The sequence below is a fragment of the Macaca thibetana genome, chromosome 8, assembly GCF_024542745.1.
Source record: "Macaca thibetana thibetana isolate TM-01 chromosome 8, ASM2454274v1, whole genome shotgun sequence".
Lineage (NCBI taxonomy): Eukaryota > Metazoa > Chordata > Mammalia > Primates > Cercopithecidae > Macaca > Macaca thibetana.
Window position 1 is genome coordinate 5,021,839 of NC_065585.1, and position 17,512 is coordinate 5,039,350.

At 42.0% G+C, this 17,512-nt stretch overlaps 2 protein-coding genes and 1 long non-coding RNA gene across 9 annotated transcripts in view; 2 read left to right on the top strand and 1 right to left on the bottom strand.

The window, feature by feature from the left end:
- CHRAC1 (chromatin accessibility complex subunit 1) overlaps nucleotides 1-17,512 on the bottom strand; it is an 873,427-nt gene that overhangs the window by 321,679 nt on the left and 534,236 nt on the right. The window lies entirely within an intron of this gene.
- TRAPPC9 (trafficking protein particle complex subunit 9) overlaps nucleotides 1-17,512 on the top strand; it is a 723,405-nt gene that overhangs the window by 267,565 nt on the left and 438,328 nt on the right. The gene's annotated exons all lie outside the window — the stretch shown is intronic.
- On the top strand, nucleotides 406-16,085 carry LOC126960572 (uncharacterized). Its single transcript, XR_007728060.1, has 5 exons — nucleotides 406-14,588; nucleotides 14,705-15,170; nucleotides 15,229-15,346; nucleotides 15,559-15,705; nucleotides 15,880-16,085. It is a non-coding gene; the product is annotated as an uncharacterized LOC126960572 (long non-coding RNA).

Here is a 17,512-nt window from a genome sequence, read left to right on the forward strand (position 1 = left end):
AAAATAATGAAGAAGATTCTGCACCTTAGGGCAAGTGTTTCACCAGCCATACATTCCCACTCACACGGTCAAGATCCCAGCATTTTAGGATTCCTGTGTTTCTACTTGTTTTAATTAAGAGTAATGAAGAGCTGCAGAGACCTCATATTTGGTGAAGTATACAATCAAGAAGAAAAGGATAATTATAAACTGTATTGCTTATATTACAAACATAATATTAAATATAAGTAGCCATTTAATAACTTTTTCTTCTTTTTTTCTGAGACAGACTCTTGCTCTGTCGCCTAGGCTGGAGTGCAGTGTCAACCTCTGCTTCCTGGGTTCAAGCAGTTCTACTGCCTCAGCTACCCAAGTACCTGGGATTACAGGTGCCCGCCACCATGCCCAACTAATTTTTTTGTTTTCACCATGTTGGCTAGGCTGGTCTCAAACTCCTGACTTCAGGTGATCCACCCGCCTTGGCCTCCCAAAGTGCTGGGATTACAGGCATAAGCCACTGCGCCCAGCCTAATAACTTTTAAAACAAGATAGAAGTAGTTCTATTGAGCAAGGAACAGTGATAAAAATGTATAGAAATTGTAAAGTGACTATTTTGTAGCTATAGAAATTCTTTAATAGGGTTGTTTAAATTTGCTTTGTAAATTGGTCAAATTAAGTTTGAGAAAATGTTTTACTTTGAAGTTTGTGTAGTAATTTATAATTTTCACAGGGCGTTATTATCTTTTGCATTATTCGCGCTTCACAACAGACGTATGACAATTGTTACCCAACAGACGTAGCTTTTGGGTAACAATACCCCAGCTTCACAGACAAGGAGCCTGAGGCGTGGAAGGGTCTTCCTTGGCAGCCACCTCTTCTCCTTGACTTTTTTGCTGGGTAATTCCTACCCTCAGTGTCTGGGTCAGGCTTCGAGGCCTCCCAGACTCCACAGCAGCATCCTGACTGCACCCTGAGCCTGTAGTTCCTCTCTGCTATAAAGTATCTGCTGGATACTTAAGCGCTTCCTAAAATATATATTTGTTTGTATCAGTTCTCACCTAAAACCCTTCCCCATCTCCCCATCAGCTGCAAAATAATACCGGGTTGCCGAGCATGGCGCCTGTGGCCCTGCACCCCGCGGCCCTGCACCAGACGGCACTGCACCCTGCGACACTGTACCCCGCGGCCCTGCACCCCGCGGCCCTGCACCCCGCGGTCCCCGCCCCTCCCTGGTGGTGGCTTCCCCTGGCCCTGATGTGGGAATGCGGCTGAGCCCTGAGCAATGGCATCTGCAGGGTGGGCAGCATGCCTCGAACTCCGTCTTCTCCGGCTGGTGGGACCTGGCAGGAGTTGTGGCCTACCTTGTGCTCGCAGGATCAGGCCACACCCTGGGGTAGGTAGAACAGCAAGGTGGACTCGGTCCTCAGCCTCCTAGAGCTGTCCTGTTAGGCCTGAATTGCCTGAGCATGGCTGTTAAGGGAGAGAGAAACCCAGTTCCACAGCCCTTAAGGCACCAGCATTTTGGTGGTGGTGTAGCACCTGGACCTATGTCCTGACCAGGCCACCTGTCCAGCCTTCTCTGTGCAGGTGGGCCTGTCCAGCATTCCCTGCTCTGCCGAGTTCTCTAACTCCACGTGCGTGTGTCCCGCTGGACTCAGAGCCCCGGGAGGGCAGGGGCGCATCCTGTCCCTGTGTGTGCTGTGTGAGGAGTGCCTGTCACCAGTGTGCCTGTTGGATGCTTCCCATGTCTTCCACCATACTCGGCGTACGTGGTGGTCTCTGGCTGTGAAAAACGGTCTGTTCTATAGGTGAATTGATGGCTGCATCTGAGAACATAGTGGGATCATAGGTAGTAGCCTGCTGTTATTGGCAAGCTGTCTCGTGGAAAGAGTGCTCTCCTGTCTAGAAATGCTATCATGAACTGAAGAATCAAAAATTCGTTTATTTTTATTTATTGCATCTTTGCACATCTAAAATGTTGTTAGCAGTCAGGAGAGAGGGTGCTCTGGGGAGGGATGGGCTTGGTGACAGAGCAGACAGGAGAGGGTGGTGGGCGCAGGCATGTTCTTTCTCCAGCTGGGTGCTGGATTTAGATGTATGCTTTGTAATAATTCATGGACCTTATTCATATTTTGTGTAATTTTCTGTATGTGTGTTTTAGTTCATTATAAAAACAGTATTTAGGATGCCTGTAATCCCGGCACTTTGGGAGGCCAAGACAGCTGGATAACCGAGGTCAGGAGGTCAAGACCAGCCTGGCCAACATGGTGAAACCCTGTATCTACTAAAAACAAAACAAAAATTAGTCAGGCATGGTGGCTCACTCCTGTAATCCCAAGCTATTCGGGAGGCTGAGGCAGGAGAATTGCTTGAACCCGGGAGGTGCAGGTTGCAATGAGCTGAGATTGTGGCACTGCACTCCAGTCTGGGCAACAGAGTGAGACTCTGTCTTAAAAAAAAAGAAAAAAAGTAAAGGTATTTAAGAGATAGCTAATTTTAATGATTCTAAAATATAAAAATGTTTAAAAAATGAGCATTACTTCTACCAATTAGACAAGCAGTGTCACCTTTTGGTGAACTTTCTTCCAATTCTTTTTTTTTTGCCTTGTGTGTTGCTTTTCAAAGAACAGTATAACGCTTTTAAAATGGAAAAAGAGCCACCTGCCATATCTTGGGTAAATTAGACTAGTGTAGACTTAAAAAGAAGAATTCTCTGAGATGTCACTGGGCCTCATGGATATGTCTGCTCTGTTTCTGTGTGGGTTCTCTGCTGTCCTGCTTTCTTACCAGCTGTGGCCCTGCCCCCACTCTCAGCCCACGACTGCTGACATTGGCAGTCAGTTCTCCAGGCCTGATCACAGGGTAGAGAAGGCCAGTGCTCAGACCAGGATCTTCTCTTCTCTCCTCCCTCCTCCTCTCCTCTCCTCTCCTCTCCTCTCCTCTCCTCTCCTCTCCTCTCCTCTCCTCTCCTCTCCTCTCCCTTTCCTCTCCTCTTCTCTCTCTCTTTTTTTCTTTTTTTTTTTTTTTGACAAAGTCTCGTTCTGTCACCCAGGCTGGTGTGCAGTGAGGTGATCTTGGCTCACTGCAAACTCCCCATCCTGGGTTCAAGCGATTCTCCTGCCTCAGCCTCCTGAGTAGCTGGAACTACAGGTGTGCACCACCATGCCCAGCTAAGTTTTGTATTTTTTAGTAGAGATGGGGTTTTACCATTTGGCCAGGCTGGTCTCGAACTCCTGGCTTCAGGTGATCCGCCCACCTTAGCCTCCCAAAGTGCTGGGATTACAGGCATGAGCCACCGCACCCAGCCGGGTCTCCATTTCTAATTGGCAGAAGCTCAGGAATGTTTACCAGCTAATGTGTTTTTTAGACCCTTTTAATTCCGATGTGAACACTCAGAGCTGCTGTGTGGAATATGTAATCGAGGTGGAATTCTGCACTTGGTAGTTTTTAATAGCGTTCATCACTTTCCTAAGTGGATTCTTTTGGTTATATCATTGAACTTGATGGTGTCTCCTCTTTCCTCCCCCATGTATTCAGTAAGTTGTGTCAGGAGCTGGGGTTGTAGAGCTGGTTGTAGAGTTTGTTCCAGTTTCTCTGTACATAGGTCTTCCACCAACCATCCCCATACCCAGCCACACTGGGAACACCTCCAAGCAGGGATTAACTTTTATTCTCTTCCAGTGCCCAACACAGTGCCTGGTACCTAGTGGACTCAGCAAATGTTTCTTGGATTAAAGAATGGGTGAAGACATAAGACATGATTCTGTCCCTGAAGGAGATTATGGCTTAGTGGTAGAGAAAGCTAGTACTGGAGGAAAAATATGACAAATTCAATCTCATCTTTTTTTTTTTTTCCTCCGATAACACAGAGTTTTGTGTGAGAAACAAGGGAGGTGATGTATATGCAGACTTCTAGTTTATTTTGGAAGGTAATAGGAAGCTGATTATAGTAATACAGACAAACTGCTCTGGGAGGAGAGAGTGCTGGCTCCCATGCATTGGAAAGGCTGCACTGGGAAGCTGGTGGGTGAGCCACAGTTTGGGGGATGCGTAGACAGGCAGAGAAGGGGGAACAGTATGACGCAAGTTGTTGTGTGTGTGACGATGTGTTCAGCTGAGAGTAATAGGTCAAGGCCTGGTCAAGAGGGTCCTGATTGCCAAGAGGCTATATTTTTGGAATTTGAAATTTCTTAAAGTAAGCTCATAGGATTTAACAGTCAAATGGCACAAGGATTTGTTCTGCCAACTCCTAATATTCTTTATTGGAGAATGAAATGGAAAGGCTCTGAGCAAGAGGTTGAGAGGACACTTGGCAATATGACACTTTGCAGTAGATCAGTGTGCACTAAATCTCCTTAAAATAGTATGAAGGTAGAGCTGTACAGTTTCAGAATTAACAGACACTAGTGTATCAGTAGTGAAGCTGTTTTCTGTCTATCAAATAACAGCTTCGGGAAGCGGCCATTCTCCAACATATTTGTGAAATCGAATTTAGAGTAGTGGGCAGTTACTTTTGGAAGCCAACATTCCCAAGCTGTATTTTTTTGTTGTTGTTGTTACAATATGTAAACAGATGAATAGACCAAGTTCTTAGGGAAAGGCAGGCTTCTGAAACATTTGCCTGCTTCAACCCAGAGACCATAATGTAAAGAATTTTTGGATAAATGTATGTACTGGAAAGCAAGATTTCCAGGTACCTGAAGCAAAGAGGAAATTCAAAATCTGAGTGATTAGCAGAAACTAAAGCCAAAGTGCCTCTTTGTGATAAACTTTACCAACCAGCACTAGGCCTGTTATGCTGATGTGGAGAAGGGAGTTCAGGCTGCAGCTCCCTGGTGCTGAGTCATGCAGGGCTTCCCTCAGATTGGACCAGGAAAGTCTGTTCCCCAGACTGGGGAGAGGCAGGGAAGCCTGCCATGGCCTAGCGCCTGAGGATGCACAGAATTACCATAGGAGACCTGCAGGGGGCAGCCAAGCCAGGTAGAAAACTGCTCCATAGAGACACTTCCCTGGCCGCAGATACATGGACTTCCCATAGGAAGTAATTTCTGTGGATCATGAGTGTACAGCCACAGACAACAAACTACACAAGGAGGCAGACCACTATGAGGGAGAATCTACAGGGACAGCAGATGGGAGAATTTATACCTCAGGAAAGAGACTTTTAAAGAACCGTGTTTGAAATGGTCAGAATGGCATTAGAAGAAATAAAACCACAAGTATGAGACAAAAGCAAGCTAATTTGAAAAAGAACCTCATGGAGATTCTAAAATAAAAAATATATAGCGATGGCTGAGTGTGGTGGTTCACACCTGTAATCCCAGCACTTTGGGAGGCTAAGGTGGGTGGATCACTTGAGGCCAGGAGTTTGAGACCAGCCTGGCCAACATGGTGAAACCCCATCTCTACTAAAAATACAAAAACAAAACAAAACGAAACAAAACAACAAAACTTAGCTGGACGTCTTGTCAGGTGTCTGTAATCCCAGCTACTTGGGAGGATCAGGCAGGGGAATCGTTTGAACCCTGGAGGTGGAGGTTGCAGTGAGCTGAGATGATACCACTGCAGTCCCTCCTGGGTGACAGAGCAAGATTCTGTCTCCCCACGTCCCCCACCCCCCAAAATAGATATATAGTGGTTGAAGTAAACAAAAACTTAAAACACAGAGTGGATGGTTAAAGAAGAGATTAGATGCAATTGAAGACAGAGTGAATGAGAAGATAAAGCTTAGGGAACTTCACAAAATGGGTTACAGTGAGACAGGTAGAAAATGTGAAAGAATAGTTGAGAGCGTAGAATAAGAGTCTAGTTAGAGGTCCAGGAATAGAAAGCAGAAAAAATCCTAGAGAGAAAAATATTCAAAGAGACGGCAACTGAAAATTAGCCTGAGAAATGCATGCATGAGGTCTTAAATTGAACAAGTACATTAAGTTTTGCGTTTTCAAGTTTAATGAGAATGATAAATCCTCAGATCCAAGAAGCTGAACAAACCCCAATCAGGATGGACAAACACACACGCAATCACATCAATTAATCAAATTACTGAAAACTGGTTATATTGAGAAAAATCGTTAAAGTAGCCAGAGGAAAAGCCACAAATTACCTGGGAACAAAACTGATGATAATTGTAGACCTCTTGTTTGAAAAAATGCCCCTGGAAGACAGTGGAATTTGATCTTTCACTTGGTTAAAAAAAAAAAAAAATAGCTGTTAATTTGGGATTCTGAATCTAGCAAAAATATCCTTTAAAAAAATACAAATAAAGACAAAAGCTGAGAGAATTCCTCTCCAGAAGACTTAGTCTGCTAGAGTGCTTCAAGGAGGTTCTAAGGCAGAGAAAACAATGCCTCAGATCTTGAAATGTATTGGAAATGGTAGAAATATAGGTAAATATAAGAATAAATAGAAATTTGTTTTCAATTTTTAAGTTTCTTTGAAGGAATATTGATCACATTTTAAGCCAAAACCTCCATATACTATTATGTCTTTAAAACATATATAAAGGAAAAAATACGACAAACACAGAATGGAAGGGAGAAATGGAAATATATGGTGGTAAATTCTTATATATAAGATTATATGATATTATTTGAAAATAGATTGTGATAAGTTTAAGATACACATTATAATCACAGAAGAACCACAAAACAATACAAAGTGTTATAGCTGATAAATCTGTAATAAAATAGAATTCCAAAAATTTCAATCATAAAATAAGACAGGAAAAGAAGGGGAAAGGAACAAAAAAGAGATGGGAGAAATAGCAAGGTGGTAGAAGTAAGCTCAACAACATCTATAACTACATTAAATGTAAATGGCCTAAGAACTTCAATATAGTGGTAGAGACTATCATACTGGCCAAAAAAAAAAAAAAAGAAAAAAAAATTCAAGATATAACTATAAATTGTTTATAGGAAATTCATTGAAATATAAAAAATATAGATTAAGTATAAATGGATTGGAGAAGATATATTATGCAAACACTTGTCATAAGAAAGCAGGAACAAGTTTTTAAATATAAGACAAAGTCGACCAGTAGTATTATCAGGGATAAAGAGGGATATTTTGCAATGATGAAAGGGTAAATTCTTGAAGAACATGTGACATTTCAAAATATGTACACACCCAATAACAGAGCTTCAACATACATGAAGCAAACAGCTGACAAAATTGAAATGAGAAATGGACAAATCTATAATTATAGTTGGAGATTTCACCACTCTTTTCTTGATAATTGATAGATCAAATAGAATTTCAGTGAAGATATAGAAGACTTTGACACTCACTACCAATTTGATCTAGTTCACATTTCTAGATTGCTTAACAACAACAAAAAACATTATTTTCAAATACATGTTGAACATTTGGTAAGTTAGACCATATTTGGGGTGATAAGTCAAGTCTCAGTAAATTTTTAAATGTTAAAATCACTTACAGAGTATGCTATGTGACCACAACAGAAATAAATTAAAACTCAGTAGCATTAAGATTCATTGGTAAGCCCCAAATATTTGAAAATTAAGCAACACGTTTCTAAGTAACCCATGGGCTCCAAGAAGAAATCACTGGGCAATTTGAAAACACTGTGAATTGGCTAAAAATAAAAACACAGCATTTCATAATTTCTGGATGCAACTAAAGCATTGCCTCAATGGAAATTTGTAGCCATAGGTGCTTACACTGGGAAAGGAGACTTGTTTCAATTCATGAGCTATGTTGCCTCTCAAAAGAAGAAATTAAAGCCAAAGTAACTAGAAAGGAGTAGAAAATAAAGACCAGAAATTAATCAATTTTACAACAATGGAGAAAACCCGGTGAAACTGAGAGCTTATTCTTTGAAGAGATCAATACAATGCATGCACCTCTAGCCAGACTTTACCAAGATAAGAAGACATAAAATAACAATATCAGGAATGAAAAAGGAGACATCAGTCTTTCCTACAGACATTAGAAGGATAATAATTTTAATGGAAAACTTCATGAGTAAATTTGATAAGTTAGATGAAGTAGAAAAATATCTTGAAAGATGCACATCACCAATGTTTGTTTATTGAAGATGAAACAGAATGCCTAAATAGCCCTTTCTTTAATAAAATAAAGTCAATTATTTAAAAATATTTCCCCAAATAAAATATTGGTCACGGAATTTCACTGGTAAATTTTGTCACATTATTATAAAGAAGAAATACAACTATTATAAAAATTCTTTCAGAAAGCAGAGGAGAGAACATTCCCCAATTTGTATTATTAGGCTAGCGTTATCCTGACACCAACATCAGCGACACTATAAGAAGATTACAGAACGATGTCCATCATGAACATGTATGCAAAACCCTTGAAAAATTAACAAATAGAATCCAATAATTATTAAAAGAAAAAGAATGCAGCATTATATGAAATGGGTGGTTCATTGTGATCTAGTGAGATTTATTCTGATAATGCAAGGCTGGTTAAGTATTCAAATTTCAATCAGTATCATTGACTATATTAATAGAATGAAGGAGAATAAAAACCATGATCATAGCAATAGATGTATAATGAGCCTCTGATAAAATGCATCACACATTTGTGATACAAAACACTTAGGAGACTGGAAATAGAAGGCCGCTTGCTAACAGGCCTCTGTACAAAAATCTGTGCTCAACGTTATACTTAATGGTGAATGCTTTCCTCCTAAGGTCGGTAAGAAGGCAAGGATGTTCATATTCATTACTTCTATTTAACATTGTGCTGAATAGTCTAGATAGTGCCATAAGGAACAAAAAATGTGCCCAGATTGGGAAGGAAGAAATAAAACTCGTTATTCACAGAAAACATTACCATGCATATAGAAAATACTTAGGAATTTACAAAAAGTAGAGTAGAGTAATTTAGCAAGGTAATAGGATACATGATCAATGTACAAAAGTCAAACCTATTTCTAAGTATTATCAATGGACATTTGCAAAATGAAGTTAAGAATACGATATCATTTATAAAAACAAAAATTATATACTTGGGGATAAATTTGAGAAAAGATGTGTAAGAATTGTACATTGAAAATTACAAGAAAATATACATTTTCTCAAGACAATTATGAACAATTGTCTATTCCCAAGACATTGTAAAAGATTGTCTTGAGAAAATGATCCAAATAAACAGAAAGACATTGAAAGATATACATGGTGATGAGTAGTAATACCTTATATTAAGATGACAGTTCTTCCCAAATTGATCTTTAGATTCAATGCAGGTCTAATCGGAATTCCAGCAGGCTTGTTTTTTTTCTTAGAAATTGATTACTTTATTCTAAAGTTTGTATGACATACGTAGGAGCTAAAATATCCCAGAGAGCAAAGCTGCAGTAATTAACACAGTGTGGTATTGGCATAAGGATAAACATAGATAAATGGAAACAAAATAGAAGTCCTCATTAATAGTAATAGACCTATCCATAAATAGTCAATTGATTTTGGACTAATGTGCCAAGGTAATTCAAAGGGGGAAGGATTGCCTTTTTCAACAGGTGATGCTGGAACAACTAATTATCTATATGCCAAAAATTAACTCCTACCCTTAACCCCATACATACATAAAATTAGATCAAAATGAATCATAGACTTAAATATAAGAGATGTAAAGCTTTAAAGTTTCTAGAAGAAAACACTCAAGAAAGACTTCTCAGTCTTGAGGTGGGTAGAGATTTCTTGGGATAGAAATTATAAAACACAAAGGACAAAATGATAAATTAGACGTCATCAAAATTAAAAACTTCTCTTCAAAAGCCACTTTTAAAGCAATAAAAAAGCAAGCTCAGCTTTGGAGTAAGTATTTGCAAAACATGTATCTGTTAAAGGAACTTGTATCCAGAATAGACATAAAGCTCTTACAACCAATAGTAAGACAAATAACTAGATTTTAAAAATAGGCAAGTGATTTGAATAGCTAATTCACCAAAGAAGATACACGCATGGCAAATAACACATGAAGAGATGCTCAGCATCACTTGTCAGTAAGGAAATGCAAACTAAAACCATAAGGAGATTTCATTATGTGATCCATTTGAATGACTGAAAAGAGTGATTATTGCAAGCTTTGGTGAGGCTATAGAGTAACTGGAACTCTTGTATACTATGAATGAGAATGTAAAATAGTATAACTACTTTGAGGAAATGTTTAGCTATTTATTGTTAAACATATACTTACGTGATGAGCCAGCAATTCCTCTTCTCCCCTGGGTACCGTAGGAAAATGAAAATGTGGGTTCACTCAAAGACATGACAGATGCCCATAGCAGCTTTATTCCTAATAGCCCCAAACTGGAAACAAAATGTCCAGGAACAGATGAATGGATAAATAAACTTTAATACACCTGTGCAGTGGAATACCACATAGCAGTGAAGAGAAACAAGCTACCGGTATGCCCAACACACAGATGAATCTCAGAAACATTACCGTCTGTTGAAGCAAGACACGAAAGAATGCACACTGTGTGATTCTGTTCATAAGGAATTCTGGAATGTGCAAAGTGAAACTGTCATAACAGCAGGCAGGTCCCTCGTTGCTGGGGGCTTTGGGCTGGGCCATTAGATGGCCAGGGAGGAGGCAGGAAGGCACTTTTAGGGGTGATGGGAATACTCTACATGTTGTGCAAGTGGATACACCAATACTTTATTAGGGGTGGTTCTGCATACACTTAGAATGGCAACATTTTGTTGCATATTATTTCTCAATAAAATGAATTAAAACAACTTTCATAGTTCAAGAGAGATCGTCTTTGACTGTCTTTCCTTACCTCTCAGCCTGTCGATGTGTTCAGTGACCCTGTGTTTTCCTTTGTCACATCACTGAGCACACACTAAGTTGCAATTGCTTCCTTCCCTGTCTCTTCCATCAGACTCTCAGTCTCTTAAGAACAAGGAATGTCTTTTACGTGTCTGTCCTCAGGGCACAGCCCGATGTCTGGCATGCACATTCCTTGCCAAGTAAGTGTGTGTTCAATAGGATGACTTCAATTTATTGATTGCCTATTATGCGCCAAAGATAGTAGTAGATGTTTTGCATTTATTATTTCTGATCCTTAGTAAATGTTTGCTACACAAATAAAGAATCCTCACTGCGTTCCAGAAGTCATGGTACACGGCGGCACACTGTCACGGAGTGTATAGCATGGAGCACAGCACACAGGGAGGCCGGATGGTTTAAATATTCTGTTCAATGGCAGTGTCAGGATTAAACCCGTGGATGTCGTCAGATTTTGTTGTTTTACATCTAAATCTTCAGCTATTGTCTGCACATACTTAAGACTCAGTTACTTTTCTGTTTTTAGAATTGGTCTTGTCAGCAAGTAGAGTTTACTCTGGAGATGTGAGCCTTACATTTTCTAATCTCTTTGGTGTTCATTTCTTTTGTTTGAGGCAATGATTTAAAGTAGGAAACATGCTCGAACCAACGCATTTTCAGAACCTGGCCGGCATTTCAGGTGAGCAGCATTGCTGCTTGCTTAATTGCATAATAAAGGACCTCTGTGGTAGAAGCCTCAAAACTGCTGTGGCGTCTCTGATGCCAATGTCTGCTTGTTCCTTTTCCCTCAAAGAAATAATACATCTCTTACTGACACTCAGTGTAATGGAGGTTCATAATTCAAAAACCAATTATTTGGGGCAACTATTGGATGAAATTTCTTTGGCATCCTTTTGTTGGCTGATTTTCCTGTTAGCTGTGTGTACTGTTTTCTAAAACACGGTAAGTGGTTGTCTGTAGGAAATTGGATTGTAATTGAATAGATTCTGAGATTTGATGACTGAAACCAGGCAACACCATGTGCTCCCCATTTTTCTTGTCTGTTAAATTCTAAAGAGATTTTTAAATATCTTTGACTTTTGGTTACAGTAAAAAAAATATCCCTAGGTGCATTGAAAGACAGTTTGGTAGTTCCACAAAAAACATAGTTCTCATATGAACCCACATTTCCACCGTGGGTCTATACTCAAGAGAACTGAAAACATGTTTGCAAAAACTTGAACACAGTGTTCATAGCAATATTATTTATGATAGTCAAACAGTGGAAACAACCCAAATGCTCATCAGTTGGTGAATGGACAAGCTGTTGTAGATTAATGCAACAGAATTATTAGCCCTGAAAAGGAGTGAAGTACTGATCCATGCTACAACATGATGCACCTTGAAAACATCGTTAAGCGGAAGAAGCCAGACACAAAAGACCACACATCGTATGACACCATTTATAGGAAGTGTCCAGAACAGGCAATTCCATGGAGATAGAAAGCAGATTGATGGTTGCCAGGGGCTTGGGGGAAAGGAGGAGGGAGAATCGAGAGTGACTGCTAATGGGTACATGACTTCTTTTTGGGATGATGGAAATACTCCAAAATTAGATAGTGATGATGATTGCACAATTCTGTGAATATACTAAAAGCCACTGACTTGTATACCATTTTCAAGGGGTGAGGTGAATTTTATGGTATATGAATTATACCTCAATTTGTTTAATTTTTTTAACTTTTAAGTTTAGGGGTACATGTGCAGGATGTGCAGGTGTGTTGCGTAGCTAAACATGTGTCATGGGGGATGGTTGTGCAGGTCATTTCATCAGCCAGGTATTAAGCCCAGTGCCTGTTAGTCATATTTCCTGCTTCTCTCCCTCCTCCCACCCTCCATCCTCCGAGAGGCGTCAATGTGTTCTGTTCCCCTCTATGTGTCCATGTGTTCTCATTATTTAGCTCCCACTTTTAAGTGGGAATATGTGTATACCTCAATTTAAAAAAATCCTTAAAGCTAAACATTTTTCCTCCTTCTCCACTTTTCTTCTTGCCCTTTACCCCCCAAACTCATGTCCTCTGAATAATGATGATAATGGCTACCATGGATCCTTCTCCACTTTTCTTCTTGCCCTTTACCCCCACAAGCTTATGTCCTCTGAATAATAATTATAGTGGCTGCCACGGATCCTTCTCCACTTTTCTTCTTGCCCTTTACTCCACAAACTCATGTCTTCTGAAAATGATTATAATGGCTACCGTGGCTCAGGCTCCCACCATATGTCATCTGCTATGCTAGACACTTGGTATTTGCCATTTTATTAATTATTACAATAACCCCACTTTACAGATGCTGATGTCATCAGAGGCTCAGGGAAGCTGAGCCACTTACCCAGTTTCACGTACTAGTGAGCAGGTGGAGCCAGGACTGAAGCACATTCTAGTCTGACTGCTGGGCACATTTTACTGTCTCTGATATTTTTGTACCACATTCATGAAATCTTCCTGGTAAATATTTCCAATGCATGGAAAGCTAAGTTTATGCCCTGGTCTATAGACATATCTTAGAGTAGGGTGAGCAAATGCTTGCATGGGACAAGCAAGTCCCCTGCTGGAGGTATGCGGGGACCAGAAGATCTATACCCTGACTGAAGGCAATTCAATCACCAAGTTTCATATGACACTGAGTGGGCTAAACAGAAGAGTTTTTTTTTTTTTTTTTTTTCCCTTTTCTTTTTTTTTTTGAGACGGAGTCTGGCTCTGTCGCCCAGGCTGAAGTGCAGTGGCGAGATCTCGGCTCACTGCAAGCTCCGCCTCCTGGGTTCACGCCATTCTCCTGCCTCAGCCTCCCGAGTAGCTGGGACTACAGGTGTCTGCCACCACGCCTGGCTAATTTTTTGTATTTTTAGTGGAGATGGAGTTTCACCGTGTTAGCCAGGATGATCTCGATCTCCTGACCTCATGATCCGCCTGCCTCGGCCTCCCAAAGTGTTGGGATTACAGGCGTGAGTCACCGTGCCGGCGCCACAGAAGATGTCTTTAATCCAAGGGTTCTAGTTTGTGATTCCACTACTGCATCTGTTCTGTCTTGGTTCTCTCCTTCCTTGTAATTCTTGTAGTAGTCTTGTAGATTATTAATTGAAAGCTGTTGTCAGTTAATAGGTTGTGCATATATCAGTATAAAACCTAGTAAAAATGTAGACCATATAGAACAGTAGCATTATCTCTGCTTATCTTCTCAGTGTCTGTCTCCATAGCTACTGTCTCATGCTTAGGGCCCCATGATCTCAGGCTTTGACCACAGTTTTTGTGCAGCTTTTTAACCGGCCACCGGCTTCAGTGTCTTCCCTCCAGTTCATTCTACACTGGACAGCCAAAAAGTATAGTGGCTCAGAGACAGTGTCAGCAGTCACATAATTGGACCTGAGCACTTGGTAGCTGTTGACCATGGTCAAAGGAATCTCACCGAATCTCAGTTTTCTCACCTATAAATTTGGGAATGATAGTACTTTTCTTGTAGGTTGGTTAGGAGAATTATTTTTGATAATAGTAATAGGTAATGTTATTGCTGCTTCCTGTGTGCTAGAAACTTTCTAAACTCACATAAAGCATTTAGCACAGTGTGAGACATTTCTGAGTGCCAGGAAGTGTCAGCTGCTGCTGCGATTGTAGCTCTTATAAAACTCAGGTTGGCTATTCCTTTCTTAAGTCTCCTCCATTGTCCAGAGGTAGTTTAACCTCCCTCCATTGTCCAGAGGTAGTTTAACTAAACCCCCTTCATTGTCCTAGAGGTAGTTTAACGCCCCTCTACTGTCCAGAGGTAATTTAATCCCCCTCCACTGTCCATAGGTAGTTTAACCCCCCTTCATTGTCCAGAGGTAATTTAACCCCCCTCTACTGTCCAGAGGTAGTTTAATCCCCCTCCACTGTCCAGAGGTAATTTAACCCCCCTCCACTGTCCATAGGTAGTTTAACTCCCCTTCATTGTCCAGAGGTAATTTAACCCCCCTCCACTGTCCATAGGTAGTTTAATCCCCCTTCATTGTCCAGAGGTAATTTAACCCCCCTCCACTGTCCATAGGTAGTTTAATCCCCCTTCATTGGCCAGTGGTAATTTAACCCCCCTCCACTGTCCATAGGTAGTTTAATCCCCCTTCATTGTCCAGAGGTAGTTTAACCCCCCTCCACTGTCCATAGGTAGTTTAACCCCCCTTCATTGTCCAGAGGTAGTTTAACCCCTCCACTGTCCATAGGTGGTTTAACCCCTTGTCCACTGTCAGAGGTAGTTTAATTCCCCTTCATTGTCCAGAAGTAGTTTAACCCCCCCCCCCACTGTCCAGAGGTAGTTTAACACCCCCATCCACTATCCAGAGGTAGTTTAACCCCCTGTCCACTGTCAGAGGTAGTTTAACCCCCCTCCACTGTCCAGAGGTAGTTTAACCCCCCTTCATTGTCCAGAGGTAGTTTAACCCCCCTCCATTGTCCAGAGGTAGTTTAACTCCCCCATCCACTGTCCAGAGGTAGTTTAACCCCCTGTCCACTGTCAGAGGTAGTTTAATTCCCCTTCATTGTCCAGAGGTAGTTTAACCCCCTGTCCACTGTCAGAGGTAGTTTAACTCCCCTCCACTGTCTGGAAGTAGTTTAACCCCCCTCCACTGTCCAGAGGTAGTTTAACCCCCCTCCACTGTCCAGAGGTAGTTTAACTCCCTGTCCACTGTCAGAGGTAGTTTAACTCCCCTCCACTGTCCAGAGGTAGTTTAACTCCCCCATCCAGGTTAAACTATCCAGAGGTGGTTTAACCCCTTGTCCACTGTCAGAGGTAGTTTAACCCCCTGTCCACTGTCAGAGGTAGTTTAATTCCCCTTCATTGTCCAGAAGTAGTTTAACCCGCTTCCACTGTCCAGAGGTAGTTTAACACCCCCATCCACTATCCAGAGGTAGTTTAACCCCCTGTCCACTGTCAGAGGTAGTTTAACCCCCCTCCACTGTCCAGAGGTAGTTTAACCCCCCTCCACTGTCCAGAGGTAGTTTAACCCCCTGTCCACTGTCAGAGGTAGTTTAACCCCCCTCCACTGTCCAGAGGTAGTTTAACTCCCTGTCCACTGTCAGAGGTAGTTTAACCCCCCTCCACTGTCTGGAGGTAGTTTAACCCCCCTCCACTGTCCAGAGGTAGTTTAACTCCCCCATCCACTATCCAGAGGTGGTTTAACCCCTTGTCCACTGTCAGAGGTAGTTTAACCCCCTGTCCACTGTCAGAGGTAGTTTAACCCCCCTCTGTCCAGAGGTAGTTGAACACCCCCATCCACTATCCAGAGGTAGTTTAATCCCCTGTCCACTGTCAGAGGTAGTTTATTTTAACTCCCTGTCCACTGTCTGGAGGTAGTTTAACCCCCCTCCACTGTCCAGAGGTAGTTTAACCCCCCCTCCACTGTCCAGAGGTAGTTTAACCCCCTGTCCACTGTCAGAGGTAGTTTAACCCCCCTCCACTGTCCAGAGGTAGTTTAACCCCCCTCCACTGTCCAGAGGTAGTTTAACCCCCCTCCACTGTCAGAGGTAGTTTAACCCCCTTCCACTGTCCAGAGGTAGTTTAACCCCCCTCCACTGTCAGAGGTAGTTTAACCCCCTTCCACTGTCCAGAGGTAGTTTAACCCCCCTCCACTGTCCAGAGGTAGTTTAACCCTCCCATCCACTATCCAGAGGTAGTTTAACTCCCTGTCCACTGTCAGAGGTAGTTTAACTCCCTGTCCACTGTCTGGAGGTAGTTTAACCCCCTGTCCACTGTCCAGAGGTAGTTTAACCCCCCTCCACTGTCTGGAGGTAGTTTAACCCCCTGTCCACTGTCAGAGGTAGTTTAACCCCCCTCCACTGTCTGGAGGTAGTTTAACCCCCCTCTACTGTCCAGAGGTAGTTTAACCCCCCTCCACTGTCAGAGGTAGTTTAACCCCCCTCCACTATTCAGAGGTAGTTTAACCCCCTGTCCACTGTCAGAGGTAGTTTAATCCCCCTCCACTGTCCAGAGGTAGTTTAACCGCCTGTCCACTGTCCAGAGGTAGTTTAACCGCCTGTCCACTGTCCAAAAGTAGTTTAACCCCCCTCCACTGTCCAGAGGTAGTTTAATCCCCCCTCCATTGTCCAGAGATAGTTTAACTCCCCGTCCATTGTCCAGAGGTAGTTTAAACCCCCTCTGTTGTCCAGAACTAGTTGAAACTGACACATGGTCCTTTTTCAATCCGATACCATCCTGGCTTTTAATTGTATCTCTTCCCATCTCTGTGGAGTCCTCCCTGTGTGCTCAGAGTGCTCTGCTTCACGTTGCTGTGCTCCACAGGTGCTCATGCTTTTTGGTCCAGTGCAATGCCACAGCCTCTGTCTGCCCTTCCTCCTGAATAAAGAGACAGTTCTTCCTTTGTGTGGCCACAGCAGTTGGCACATACTTCACTGGGAGCAATTACTGCACTGAATTTCTATTATGTGTTTGCTTAGCCTTCAGATACGAACTCAGCCTTTCTCTGAACCTGGCTCCGAGTACGTGCAGCACCCATAGCAGTTGTCATTTTCTGTTACTTTTCTGCCCTCCTTACGCCACCAGATACTCCTGAAGACAGAGCCCTTATGTTCTGAATGTTGACCCCTAGCACCCCAGGTGATTCCTGCACAGTGCTTTGGTTGGTGCGGCCATATTCCTACCCCAAAGTCCTGCTTTAATGCACTAAAAAGTATAAATATTAGCATGGCACTGGAGTAGAGCATGGGGGCATCTCAGGAATGTGGAC